This window comes from Tupaia chinensis, unplaced genomic scaffold (assembly GCF_000334495.1).
Source record: "Tupaia chinensis unplaced genomic scaffold, TupChi_1.0 Scaffold000350_1, whole genome shotgun sequence".
Classification (NCBI taxonomy): Eukaryota; Metazoa; Chordata; class Mammalia; order Scandentia; family Tupaiidae; genus Tupaia; species Tupaia belangeri.
The window spans coordinates 7,882,780-7,892,670 of record NW_006159844.1 but is presented as its reverse complement, the minus strand read 5'-3'; the positions used below and the strand labels follow the sequence as shown (position 1 = coordinate 7,892,670).

The 9,891-nt window shown below is 37.2% G+C and overlaps 1 non-coding gene across 1 annotated transcript; it reads right to left on the bottom strand.

Moving 5' to 3' along the window:
• Positions 1-1,560: 1,560 nt before the first annotated feature.
• LOC114008522 (small nucleolar RNA SNORA40) lies at positions 1,561-1,686 on the bottom strand. The gene has a single exon (XR_003550041.1). It is a non-coding gene; the product is annotated as a small nucleolar RNA SNORA40 (small nucleolar RNA).
• Positions 1,687-9,891: the final 8,205 nt, after the last annotated feature.

The following is a 9,891-nucleotide window of genomic DNA, read 5'->3' as shown; positions in this document are numbered from 1 at the left end:
AGACAGATGAGAAAATAAGTGGATAAAGGACTCAAATAACAAAACTCTCAGTATTAATATTGATCATAGTTCATTGTTATTAAGTTAATGGTGCTGATAATTGTTATCTTATATGATTCTCTTAACAACCAAACAGGTAACTACATTAGTATTCCCATTGTATGGATGAGAAACTGAGGCTCAGAGTAACTATCCAAAGTCAGACTAAGAGTCAAACAGATTAATTCTATAACCACTGCCACTTATTATCTTCAAAAATAGTAGTTCAGAATATGATGGTCATGTTGACTTGTACTGTTTACTAGTTTTGTTTTTTTGTTGTAGTCACCCTTGGCATAGATGCCAATTCACTTGAAAGGTAACTTTTATTTTCAATTTTATCAATTACTTCCCAAGAGAACCATGTAAAACTCCAAAAGAGCTAATGCTTCTCAAAATATACTTTTAGACATCTTTTTACTAATCTGTTTTGATCATGTTGCTTCTAGAAAAAAAGCCCTTATTTATTAAGCAATAGTTACACGGCACTATTATGTACCCAGATATTCTTTTAGGTGCTTCATTTTGGAACTCATCTCAGCCTATAAATCAGGTACTGTTTTAAAAAAGAGAAACTGAGGGACATGAAAGTTAAGTAATTGCAGTTAGAACTGAGATCGGAGTTTAAGCACCAGAGAACAGGCATGGAACCACTATGTAATATTCTATTACTTGTTGAGCAATGAGTTATTTATAGAATGCATAATAGCCATTTTAATTCTATCAGGGAATTTAAAACTATAAAGTGAGTGTTGGTTGGTGTGTATAGATAGATGTATGCATCCAGATACATTTTTAAAAACAATTGTCACAAAAATTCTTATTTTTTACCACAGAGAAGACTAGAAAAACTTAAAGCCAAAACCAAAAGTATGTGCTGACTTTCCAGTGTAAAGGTTTTCTTTTTTTTTTTTAATGTATATAACATTAGGCAACATTATTTAAAAGTCAAGAAATTCTTATTTAAGGAATATCCCAACTTCTGACTCCTTCCACCGCTCACCAAGGTCCCATCTACCTTGGTTCCTCTAAAACTCAAGTCAAGATAGTCCTTTTTAAAAGAACCGGTGCTTAATTCATGGTTGTCCTGTCAGCCCTACCACAATTTTTTTATGTGGGCTTCCTTTTTCTCCATTTGAACTATGGACATACTAGTTACTTCCAAAGATTGCCCACCCAGGATCACTGGAGCCCAATTTCTTCAAATAATGACTGAAGGTCATTTTTAGCATAGCGGCATCTGCTTGGTTTTTAAATTCTGACACTCTCTAAATAAGTGAGTTCATATTTGTCTCTCAGCTTCTGTGGTACATGGTAACACCTTTAATTTCAGACATATTTTCAAGATTAAAAACTTTAAAAATAAATTAAGAGCACTCTTAATATATCCTGTCAACCTAAAAATTAGAATATAGTTGAGATTTTCCTCAAGTCTAGTGCCTTTAATTATCAACCCTCCCATTCTGGAACCAACTTTTTATTGATATGAATATCACTATCACTTTAAACTGCCTTTAGTGTAATATTCCTTCTTATATGAATCAAAACTTACACTGAACAGTGAGTTCCAGATTGTAAAAGAGGATTTATTTTTTGCACTTGTCTGTGTCTTTGTCTGCAAGATAAATAAAAACAAACTTAAATACTGAACAGATACATCGTTTATAAATTTAAATAAAATAAAAACAATTCTTTTTATGCAGACATGCGTTGTTCTTACAATTATAAACTAAGAAACCTATAGTTGAATACATACACAAACCTCAAGTTTAAGAGCCTCTGGAACAGTAAATAAATAGAAACTGCCACCAAAACCTTTCCCCTCGTTCGGTAAACTTGTTTTCAAGTGGATCCAGAATTTGGTGTCTTGATACCCACTTCAAGCAGCAGAACCAAGAGAGGGCTAGATTCTATAAATTTTCCTGGATGTCTTACTCTCAAAGAAAACTGAGGGACCCTGAACATATTTCAGTCTTGAACCCATGTAGGTGTTAGGTCTGCCTCTGCTTTCATCATTGGAGAAGATATTATTCAACTCTGACATATCTGTCATGTTTTAATGGCAACTGCATAAATACGTCACTATCATTTTATATTCTCAAATATTGGCTACTGTGTCTCTTATAAAAAGGCTATTCAATTTAATTTAAATAAGAAATTTGTATCCCATGATACCCTCCATCTGGTTAATTTAAAATAATGTAATTTGGACCATATTGAGGACTTCCTTTACATTTATCAATAATTTTCCTAAGAAAGGCCTGGGACATGTTGACCTTTGTTGAAGTCAGTATATATTTCATTTTAGAGAAGAAAGTCTATTCCCTCTAACTGCTTTTGTTGGGTGCAATTGTACCAAAAACAAGATGCTAATAAGTGGAATATTTTTTTTAAAATGGGATTTTGCCTTAGGGCATTTGTGCTCACCAAAGAGAGAAACAGAGACAGTGAGAGGGAAAGTGAGAAATCCCTCCTGGGGGGGCGATGGCCATGCTGCAATCCCTTCTCTTTCACCTCCTCCCAGGATCTTGGGCACGCACATACATGCGCCCAGAGTGAGTTTCAAGCCACCAGGACCAAAATTCGAACTATGGTCAGCCATGTGGGAGTTCAGCAACATAACCACTATGCTATCTGCTGGCCCCGTATGTGGAATTTTTAAAAGATACTCTCTCTATATATATATGTGTGTGTGTATGTGTGTGTCTGTGTACATAAATATATGGTTGTCGGAAAAGTCATGATGCATTTTTACATAGAAAAACAGAGAAAGAGATGATGACTTTTCTGACAATCTTACATAGAGAGAGTCATTGCCTCTAGGCACATGCTAACTGACCTATAGGCCACATTACTGACAAAGGGCAAGATTGATGTGATTTGTACATACACACAACTGTGGTTTGAATGTGTCCCCAAAATTCGTGTGTTGAAATTTGGTTGTAATGGCATTAAGAGGGTAAAAGTTAATCTATATGGTTGAAAGGCAAGCTCTTTGGGATATGCTTAAGATTGGAGAAAGCAGGGTGCACCCTTACACACACACCTGAACACTGGTGGGTTTATCAGGAGAGGAGCAGAGACACATAAACACAGACTGTGCTCTGAATCTGCTCCGGCTCTTGCCATGTATGTCCTGTGTCACCTTGGAATTCCACCAAGAGAAAGAGCCTCACCAGATTTGGCTTCTTCACCTTAGATTTCCAAAATCAAGAGCTGAATAAACCTCTGTTCTTATAAATCACCCAGTTTCAGGTATTTCTTTCACTAACAACACAGTGTACTAAGATGCACACCAACCCTAGGAGAGAAAAGAGCTCTGGTCATTGGCGTCACAGGCTCTTAGTTGAAATCCCAGCTCTACCACTTGCTTCTGCATGTCTTTTGACTCTTTCAGAGCCTCGGATCCCTCAATTATATAATAATATGGATGTAAATAATTTATAAGATCACTTTGAATACATTAGTTGGTCCAGCCCCTGGCATTTTATAGGTACACATAAAAAAATGGTATTCTTCATTATGAAGATCCTTTTTTGTTGTTGTTATGTGGAGTTAACAAAGAAAAGTAGGAAATACTGTGGCATCATCAAAATGGAAAAAAAGAAAAAAGACTCTGAATTCCTTCTGGTGCTCAAAAGTGAGATGCTTTGCTGTAAAGTGGTTAATACTGGGTGACCAACATGTGAGAATCCAGTATACCACATGTGATAATGTGGGGCCAAACGAACGGTTTGTTCTGTCACCCTGCTTCATTGTAAGATATTTTATTTAAAAAAATACAATTGAAATTACTAGATAGGTTTCTGTGATAGAGATAAATTTACTCACGATAGGATCATCTTGCCCACACTTAGAGCCGGACAAGGTATCATAGAGAGCATGTGGAGTCTGTGTGCACTTTCCCAGAGGTAGTAAATGGTGATAAATTATACCTCGGCAAAGAAACCACTCTTATTCAAAGCAAGTTTGGAAACAATATTTCAGGAGTCTAACCCTTCTTTAATCATATACTTTGATGGAAGAATGTTCTTTTGCACATCAGCTCAGCTCAATTCCTTCCAGAAGGACTGACATCTTAAACTGCACTAAACAATGAATCACCTTGTCAAATAAAGTGCAAAATGGAAAACCTGTTACCAAACTCATCTGATATAATGACATTTACAACAACATGTTTGAGGTGATAAACCGACAATAATAATTATATTTCCTTTAGACTTTGATTGTACTTTGAAAGTTTGATGCAATCATACTTTCTTCCTTCAAGAAAATTTTACACCCCGACATTTAATTTCTGAAACTTCAAACCTTCTATGAACATGCAAATCACAGTTGGCATTAAAAGAAGCACTCTTAGCTCCTTTCAGGAGCCTAGAATAATGATGACGATGATGATGCAAACAATAGCTAAGTATAGGAGACTTTTCCTGTAATTCAAGGTTGATGGAAGCATTTCAGTTCAGAAATGACAAATAGAGCACTTTTCTCTCCCTAACAACAAGATTTTGCTGGTGGACTCCTAAAAACAAAGGAGAAATCAAGGTCACACAAAATGCTGGGTTACAGCCACAAGCTAGAGCTTTTGCACACAGTAGGCACTTAATATTGAATTATTTACTATTTCGGGGAATTTTCAATGTAATAGTCTGAGCATTCAGAGGACTAGGTTCCTCCTGTTAGGTGGAGGTTTTAATTACTCTTCCCCTTACAGAGAATGCTTTGACTCTCCTTGAAATGAGGATATAAAACCGAGTTTCTGGTCCTCACAGACATTCCTGGATCCCTCTATGACTCTATCAAGCTGCTTGAAGGACAAAGTCCCTACAGACTCCTGAGAAAATGTCTCGTTTCCCTCTGGGGTGTCCAGTCTTCTCCCACATTCCTAAATTCTCTCTGCCACAGCAGTTGTGTTCAAAGGCTTGTGAGTTCATGCTCAGTAGCATTCTCCATCTTTTTTGCTATTTGTCAGTAGCTCCAGCCAAAAGTTCACTGGAGGAAAACATTAATACTTTTAACTAAGGTGAGAGTGGAGGTGCCATTTGCAGATAGCAGTTTTCTATGCTCTGTCTCAGAATTCCCTGGAAAATCAAGACAGCCTATAATCTCTTCCCAGGGTATTTATGATTACAAAAGTTCAGAGATTAAGAGGCAACATAAAAACTGAGTCACATCTAAAGTAAGACTTTTATTTTTAGACATAACCAAGGATCCAGTTGTTTCAGGTGCTCTACTGAGCATATAAATTGTATACTCTGTACTGTCTAGGAAGCTATAATCTTGAGTGGAGGACATGCTATATACACATTTCTTCCTCTGTGATTCCTCAGATCTTATATGGCATCCCATGATAGAGAGAACACACTATAATATCCCAGGCCTAAACTGTGAACGTGTTTATTAAGTTACCTATACGAATACTTTGCCCACACTGCATCAACCATTAGAGTTCCTAGGGGTCTCTATCTTGTTCTTCTAAAGTTAACACTATGTCTTCCAAAATAGTAGCACTTGATAATTCAGTTAATATTGAAATATATATAAATACTTAAATAAAAGGGGCCCAGCCTGATAGTGCAGTGGTTAGGCACTGTGCATTGGGAGCCAATAGCTGACCATGGTTCAAATCTCAGGCCAGCAGCTTGAAGAAACACTCCAGGCACATGGACATGTGTTTCTACAGTCCTGATAGAATGGAGAAATAGGATAAAAAGGATTTCAGTGTGACCAGGCCCCATTGAGGGGTGCACCCTCTCTATCCTCTCTCTGGTGAGTGTACACACTCCCTAGCAATAAAATAAAAAATAAAATAAAGTAAAACAAAAAAATAAAATACAGGTTATCAAAGATTTTTAACACCAAAAGGCAACTTGACACAGATTTCTAAGAGGCAGGGAGATTTTTCAGAACAGCTTTTGTGGTATCAGATCTAGACATAGTTATTCCATAGTTCATATTTGTTAAGTGAGTAAATGAAAAAATACAGGGAGACCTTCAATATATGGAATATGAGAGACAGTTTCACAATGTTTCACAATATAGACCTCAAGGGAAGAAGTTCTTATTGACGAATGAGTAGATCAGGGTGTTATGAGGATGTAAGCCATAGTACAGGCAGCAATGACAGCTATGGTCATTCATTCCATGGCAGGAATTTCATATACATGAACATGCTATCTCTCAATATGCACTTTCTAATGCTTACCTTGTAAGATGTTTATTATTATTCTCATTGTTATTATTTTAAGTTATTCGTTTCTTCAGTGAGAGATGCAGAGAGACACACTCTCAATAGAGTCCTCCAGCCATGACATATCCCCAGTGTCAGCCAATCCTGGATCATGGGCACACACATGTCCAACGTGTTCAAGGAAGTCTGCAGAAGTAAACTTGGACCCTTCCCAAGTGAGTCAGCATTGCAGAGCGTTGTGATACTGCCATGCCACCATCTGGCCTCAAGATGTTTATTATTAAACCCATTCCCCAGATGAAGATAAGCAGCTTCCCTGAGGTCAAACAATGAGAGACTAAGGCAATATTTGAAGTAAGGCTCTTGCAAAGTCTATTATTTTCTCACTATCCTGCACTTTCCTGCTTATTACCTGAAGTGCATAGAACCAGTGAGGGTGAGGAACATGGAGGGGAGGAGGGAGGACATCAAGCTACAGCATTTCCAAGTTTTTACGGGCAATGGTGATTCGAGGTAGCAAGGCTAGTTTGGAGAAGATACTGTGATTTTGTTGATCCCCCAAATGAAACATTTCTATGTATGTGTGCATATGACTCTAGCAAACTTTTAAAATTTTCTTTTGACCTAAAGTGTAGAATGACACTTCCCCATTCTTTGAAAACAATAGGAGATGATTGGTGGCTACATGCGAAAATGGCTGTCTTCTCTCTATTCTACACAGCATTATTTGTAAAAATCATCAAGAGAGGAAAAATGATAAAAGACTCCATATTGTGCAAGATACTGCAGCATTCAAATAGCTTTGTCCCTTTATGAAGAAATCAGGTGAGAAAACTTGACTAATTGGAAGGCCTGCAAGCTTGTGAAGCCCACATAATGAATTTCAGGACCAAGGACACATTAGGGCTCACATTCTAGTACATGGCTTTAGGAAAAATGAAATCGAGAGTTTGTCTTCCCATGTGAGGTGTCCACAGAAACAAGAGCTGCTGTAGCCTGCCAACATCCTACACGCGGAGTCTGGGCTAATGTCTGTATTAATTTAACTGTGAGCTAGAATTGCTGTTCAACTTTTTTCTTTTAAATGAATCACTGCTTTACAAAATGAAAAATCCATAAAATGTAACAAGGACTCTATGACAATTAGTGCCGTATGCTCTTTTTAAATCCTCTTTTGGAAACTAAATTTTTCACGGTTCAGGTACTATTCCGATAATTAATTTGAAAATTTGCCATATTTTTCTGAATTAGTGTTCTTCGTTTTCTCCAGTGAAGAAGGTGAGGAACTGCAAACCATTTACCTTTACAACAATCTAGTCAAAACCACAAGTTAAATAACAATGGGACTGGCTTTCTAGTGCAGTGATTGGGTGCCTCACAGAGAAAGCCAGATCCCACATGGTTGACCAGAGTTGAAATCCTAGCCCTGGAGGGTACACATGCCCAGGACCCTGAAAGGATGGAGAATTAGGGGAAAAAAGGATCGCAGAATGCCCAGACCCTGTTGGAGGTGTTCTCTCTCTCTCTCTCCCTCTCTCTCTCATCTCCCTTGCGTATGCATATACTCTTTGGCATTTTAAAAAAAAAAAAGATTGTAAATAGCAATCATACTTCTCTGTCTCTTTTTATTAGGCCAGCAGCCTCTATCTTCACAGGACAGCTACTGAGAAGAGAATGTGACCCTCAAGTGCCATCAGCATGAGCAGATTTGGATTTGAGGAAACTGTCCAAACTACTTATCGGTACTTCTTTGTTTCATGGCTACTAATTTAATTCACCAAAGCCCACGTTCAGGTCAATTCAGTAATTTAATGAGCATCTTTTGCATACTTACTTTGTGTTAGGTTGCACGCTAAACACCAAAGGTATCAAAGTGTCTCACGCCAGAACCCTGGAAGTCAACCCTAATTAATAACGTTTCCTAATTTCCCACCCTCAGTCCTTTAGCTAGTCCTCTCTGCAAAAATATCTTTTACTCCCCTCATTTCTTTTACAGAAATCCAAGCTACCATCACTCCTTGCCTACACTAGTATTTATGCATCCATTCATCCATCTGCCCAGTCACTCAGCAAACATTTACTGGACACTTACGATGTGCCACACAAGAGTCATGCTATTGACCAAGATAGTGTCCTTATTCTCATGGACCAACATTCTAAAGAAAGAATATAGAAATTTTTTGGGATCAGCAGGTGGCATGGTGGTTAAGGCACTGGACACTCCCACATGGCTGACCAGGGTTCAAGTCCTGAATCTGGTGGCTTGCTTTCTACTTCCTCTCTCTCTCACTCTCACCCTCTGTCTCCCTCTTGTCAAATTAAAAAATAAATGAAAGAATAAATAAAATAAAATAAATAATTAAAAAAGAAAGAATACAGAAATTTTTAAAAAGAAGGAAAACCAGCTAGAATTAAAATTAGTACATTCTTGGTAATAAAACAAAGGTTCTGTTTTGTTTAAGCCTTCATATTCAGACAATATCTGCTATTTGTCTTCGACTTCAGCCTTTGGAAAGTCAAATAGAATACCTGCTTCAAAGGCACTTTGGGAATCCCTAAACTTGTCAATAATTACTGATTGGGTGATCGTGTCGATTTCCAGCATTATTAATCAGACTAACAACATCAGCAATATAACAAAGTATGTAATTAAGATATGTGGTTATACATTACTATTCATTTTAAACTATAGGCTAGCCTTCTACGATATAATTGGGGACAAAAATCTACTTTGTGCTTTAAATTTTATAAAGAATAAGTTAGAATTAAAATTTATATTTATTATTACAAGAATAATTGCTACAATTTTTGATGATTATTAAAAATGTTAATTTTACTTATGTACAAACATAATTGTTAAGAACGTTCAACCAAATAACTGTAAGAATACAATATTAACAACAATAACAAAGCAAACATGCAAACAAAAAAAACCTTCATGATGTATATGCAGGTTTTAGTTATCAAATTCCATTAGATGACATTTTGAGAAAAGGTCCTTCTTGGGAATTTTTATTGTTGTTGGTGGTGATTTTGGATATAGGGCACATGCACTCACAAGAGAGAGACAAAGAGGGAAAGTGAGAAATCACCTCCCCAAGGGAGATGACTACAGCCTCAATCCCTTCTTTATTCTCCTCTCAGGATTTTGAGTATGCATGCACACATGTCCAGTGTGAGTCTGAAGCTGCCAAGTCTGAGGCTCAAGCCATAGTGTGCCAAGTGGGAGTCCAGTGCCTTAACCACCATGTCACCTGCTGGCCCCCCCTTTTAGAATTTTTGGCATCTCTTAGGGTGGATTAAAAGAGGAATGCCAATTTTTATACTTCCAAATTAAAAAAAAAAAATCTTTAAAAGGTGTGTTTAACAAGAACCATGACAAACTGCCTTTAATCCAGTTCAATATAGACCACAAAAAGCATGCAGACAAGAAGAGACTAAAAGAGAAAAAAACAAGAAAGCCAAAACTATCTTGCTCTTCTCCTGAGGTTAGTGGGACGTACCATTGAAGACTACTAAAGTAGACAGAGTTCAGTGGCTGACAATGCTGAGAAATGATAGGGTCTGCATGACTTCAAACTTCCAAAATCTGCTACTGAAATCTTTCCTTACAGTTGTAGAAATAGGGGCCAGACAGTGGCACGACAGTAATGCAGCTGGAC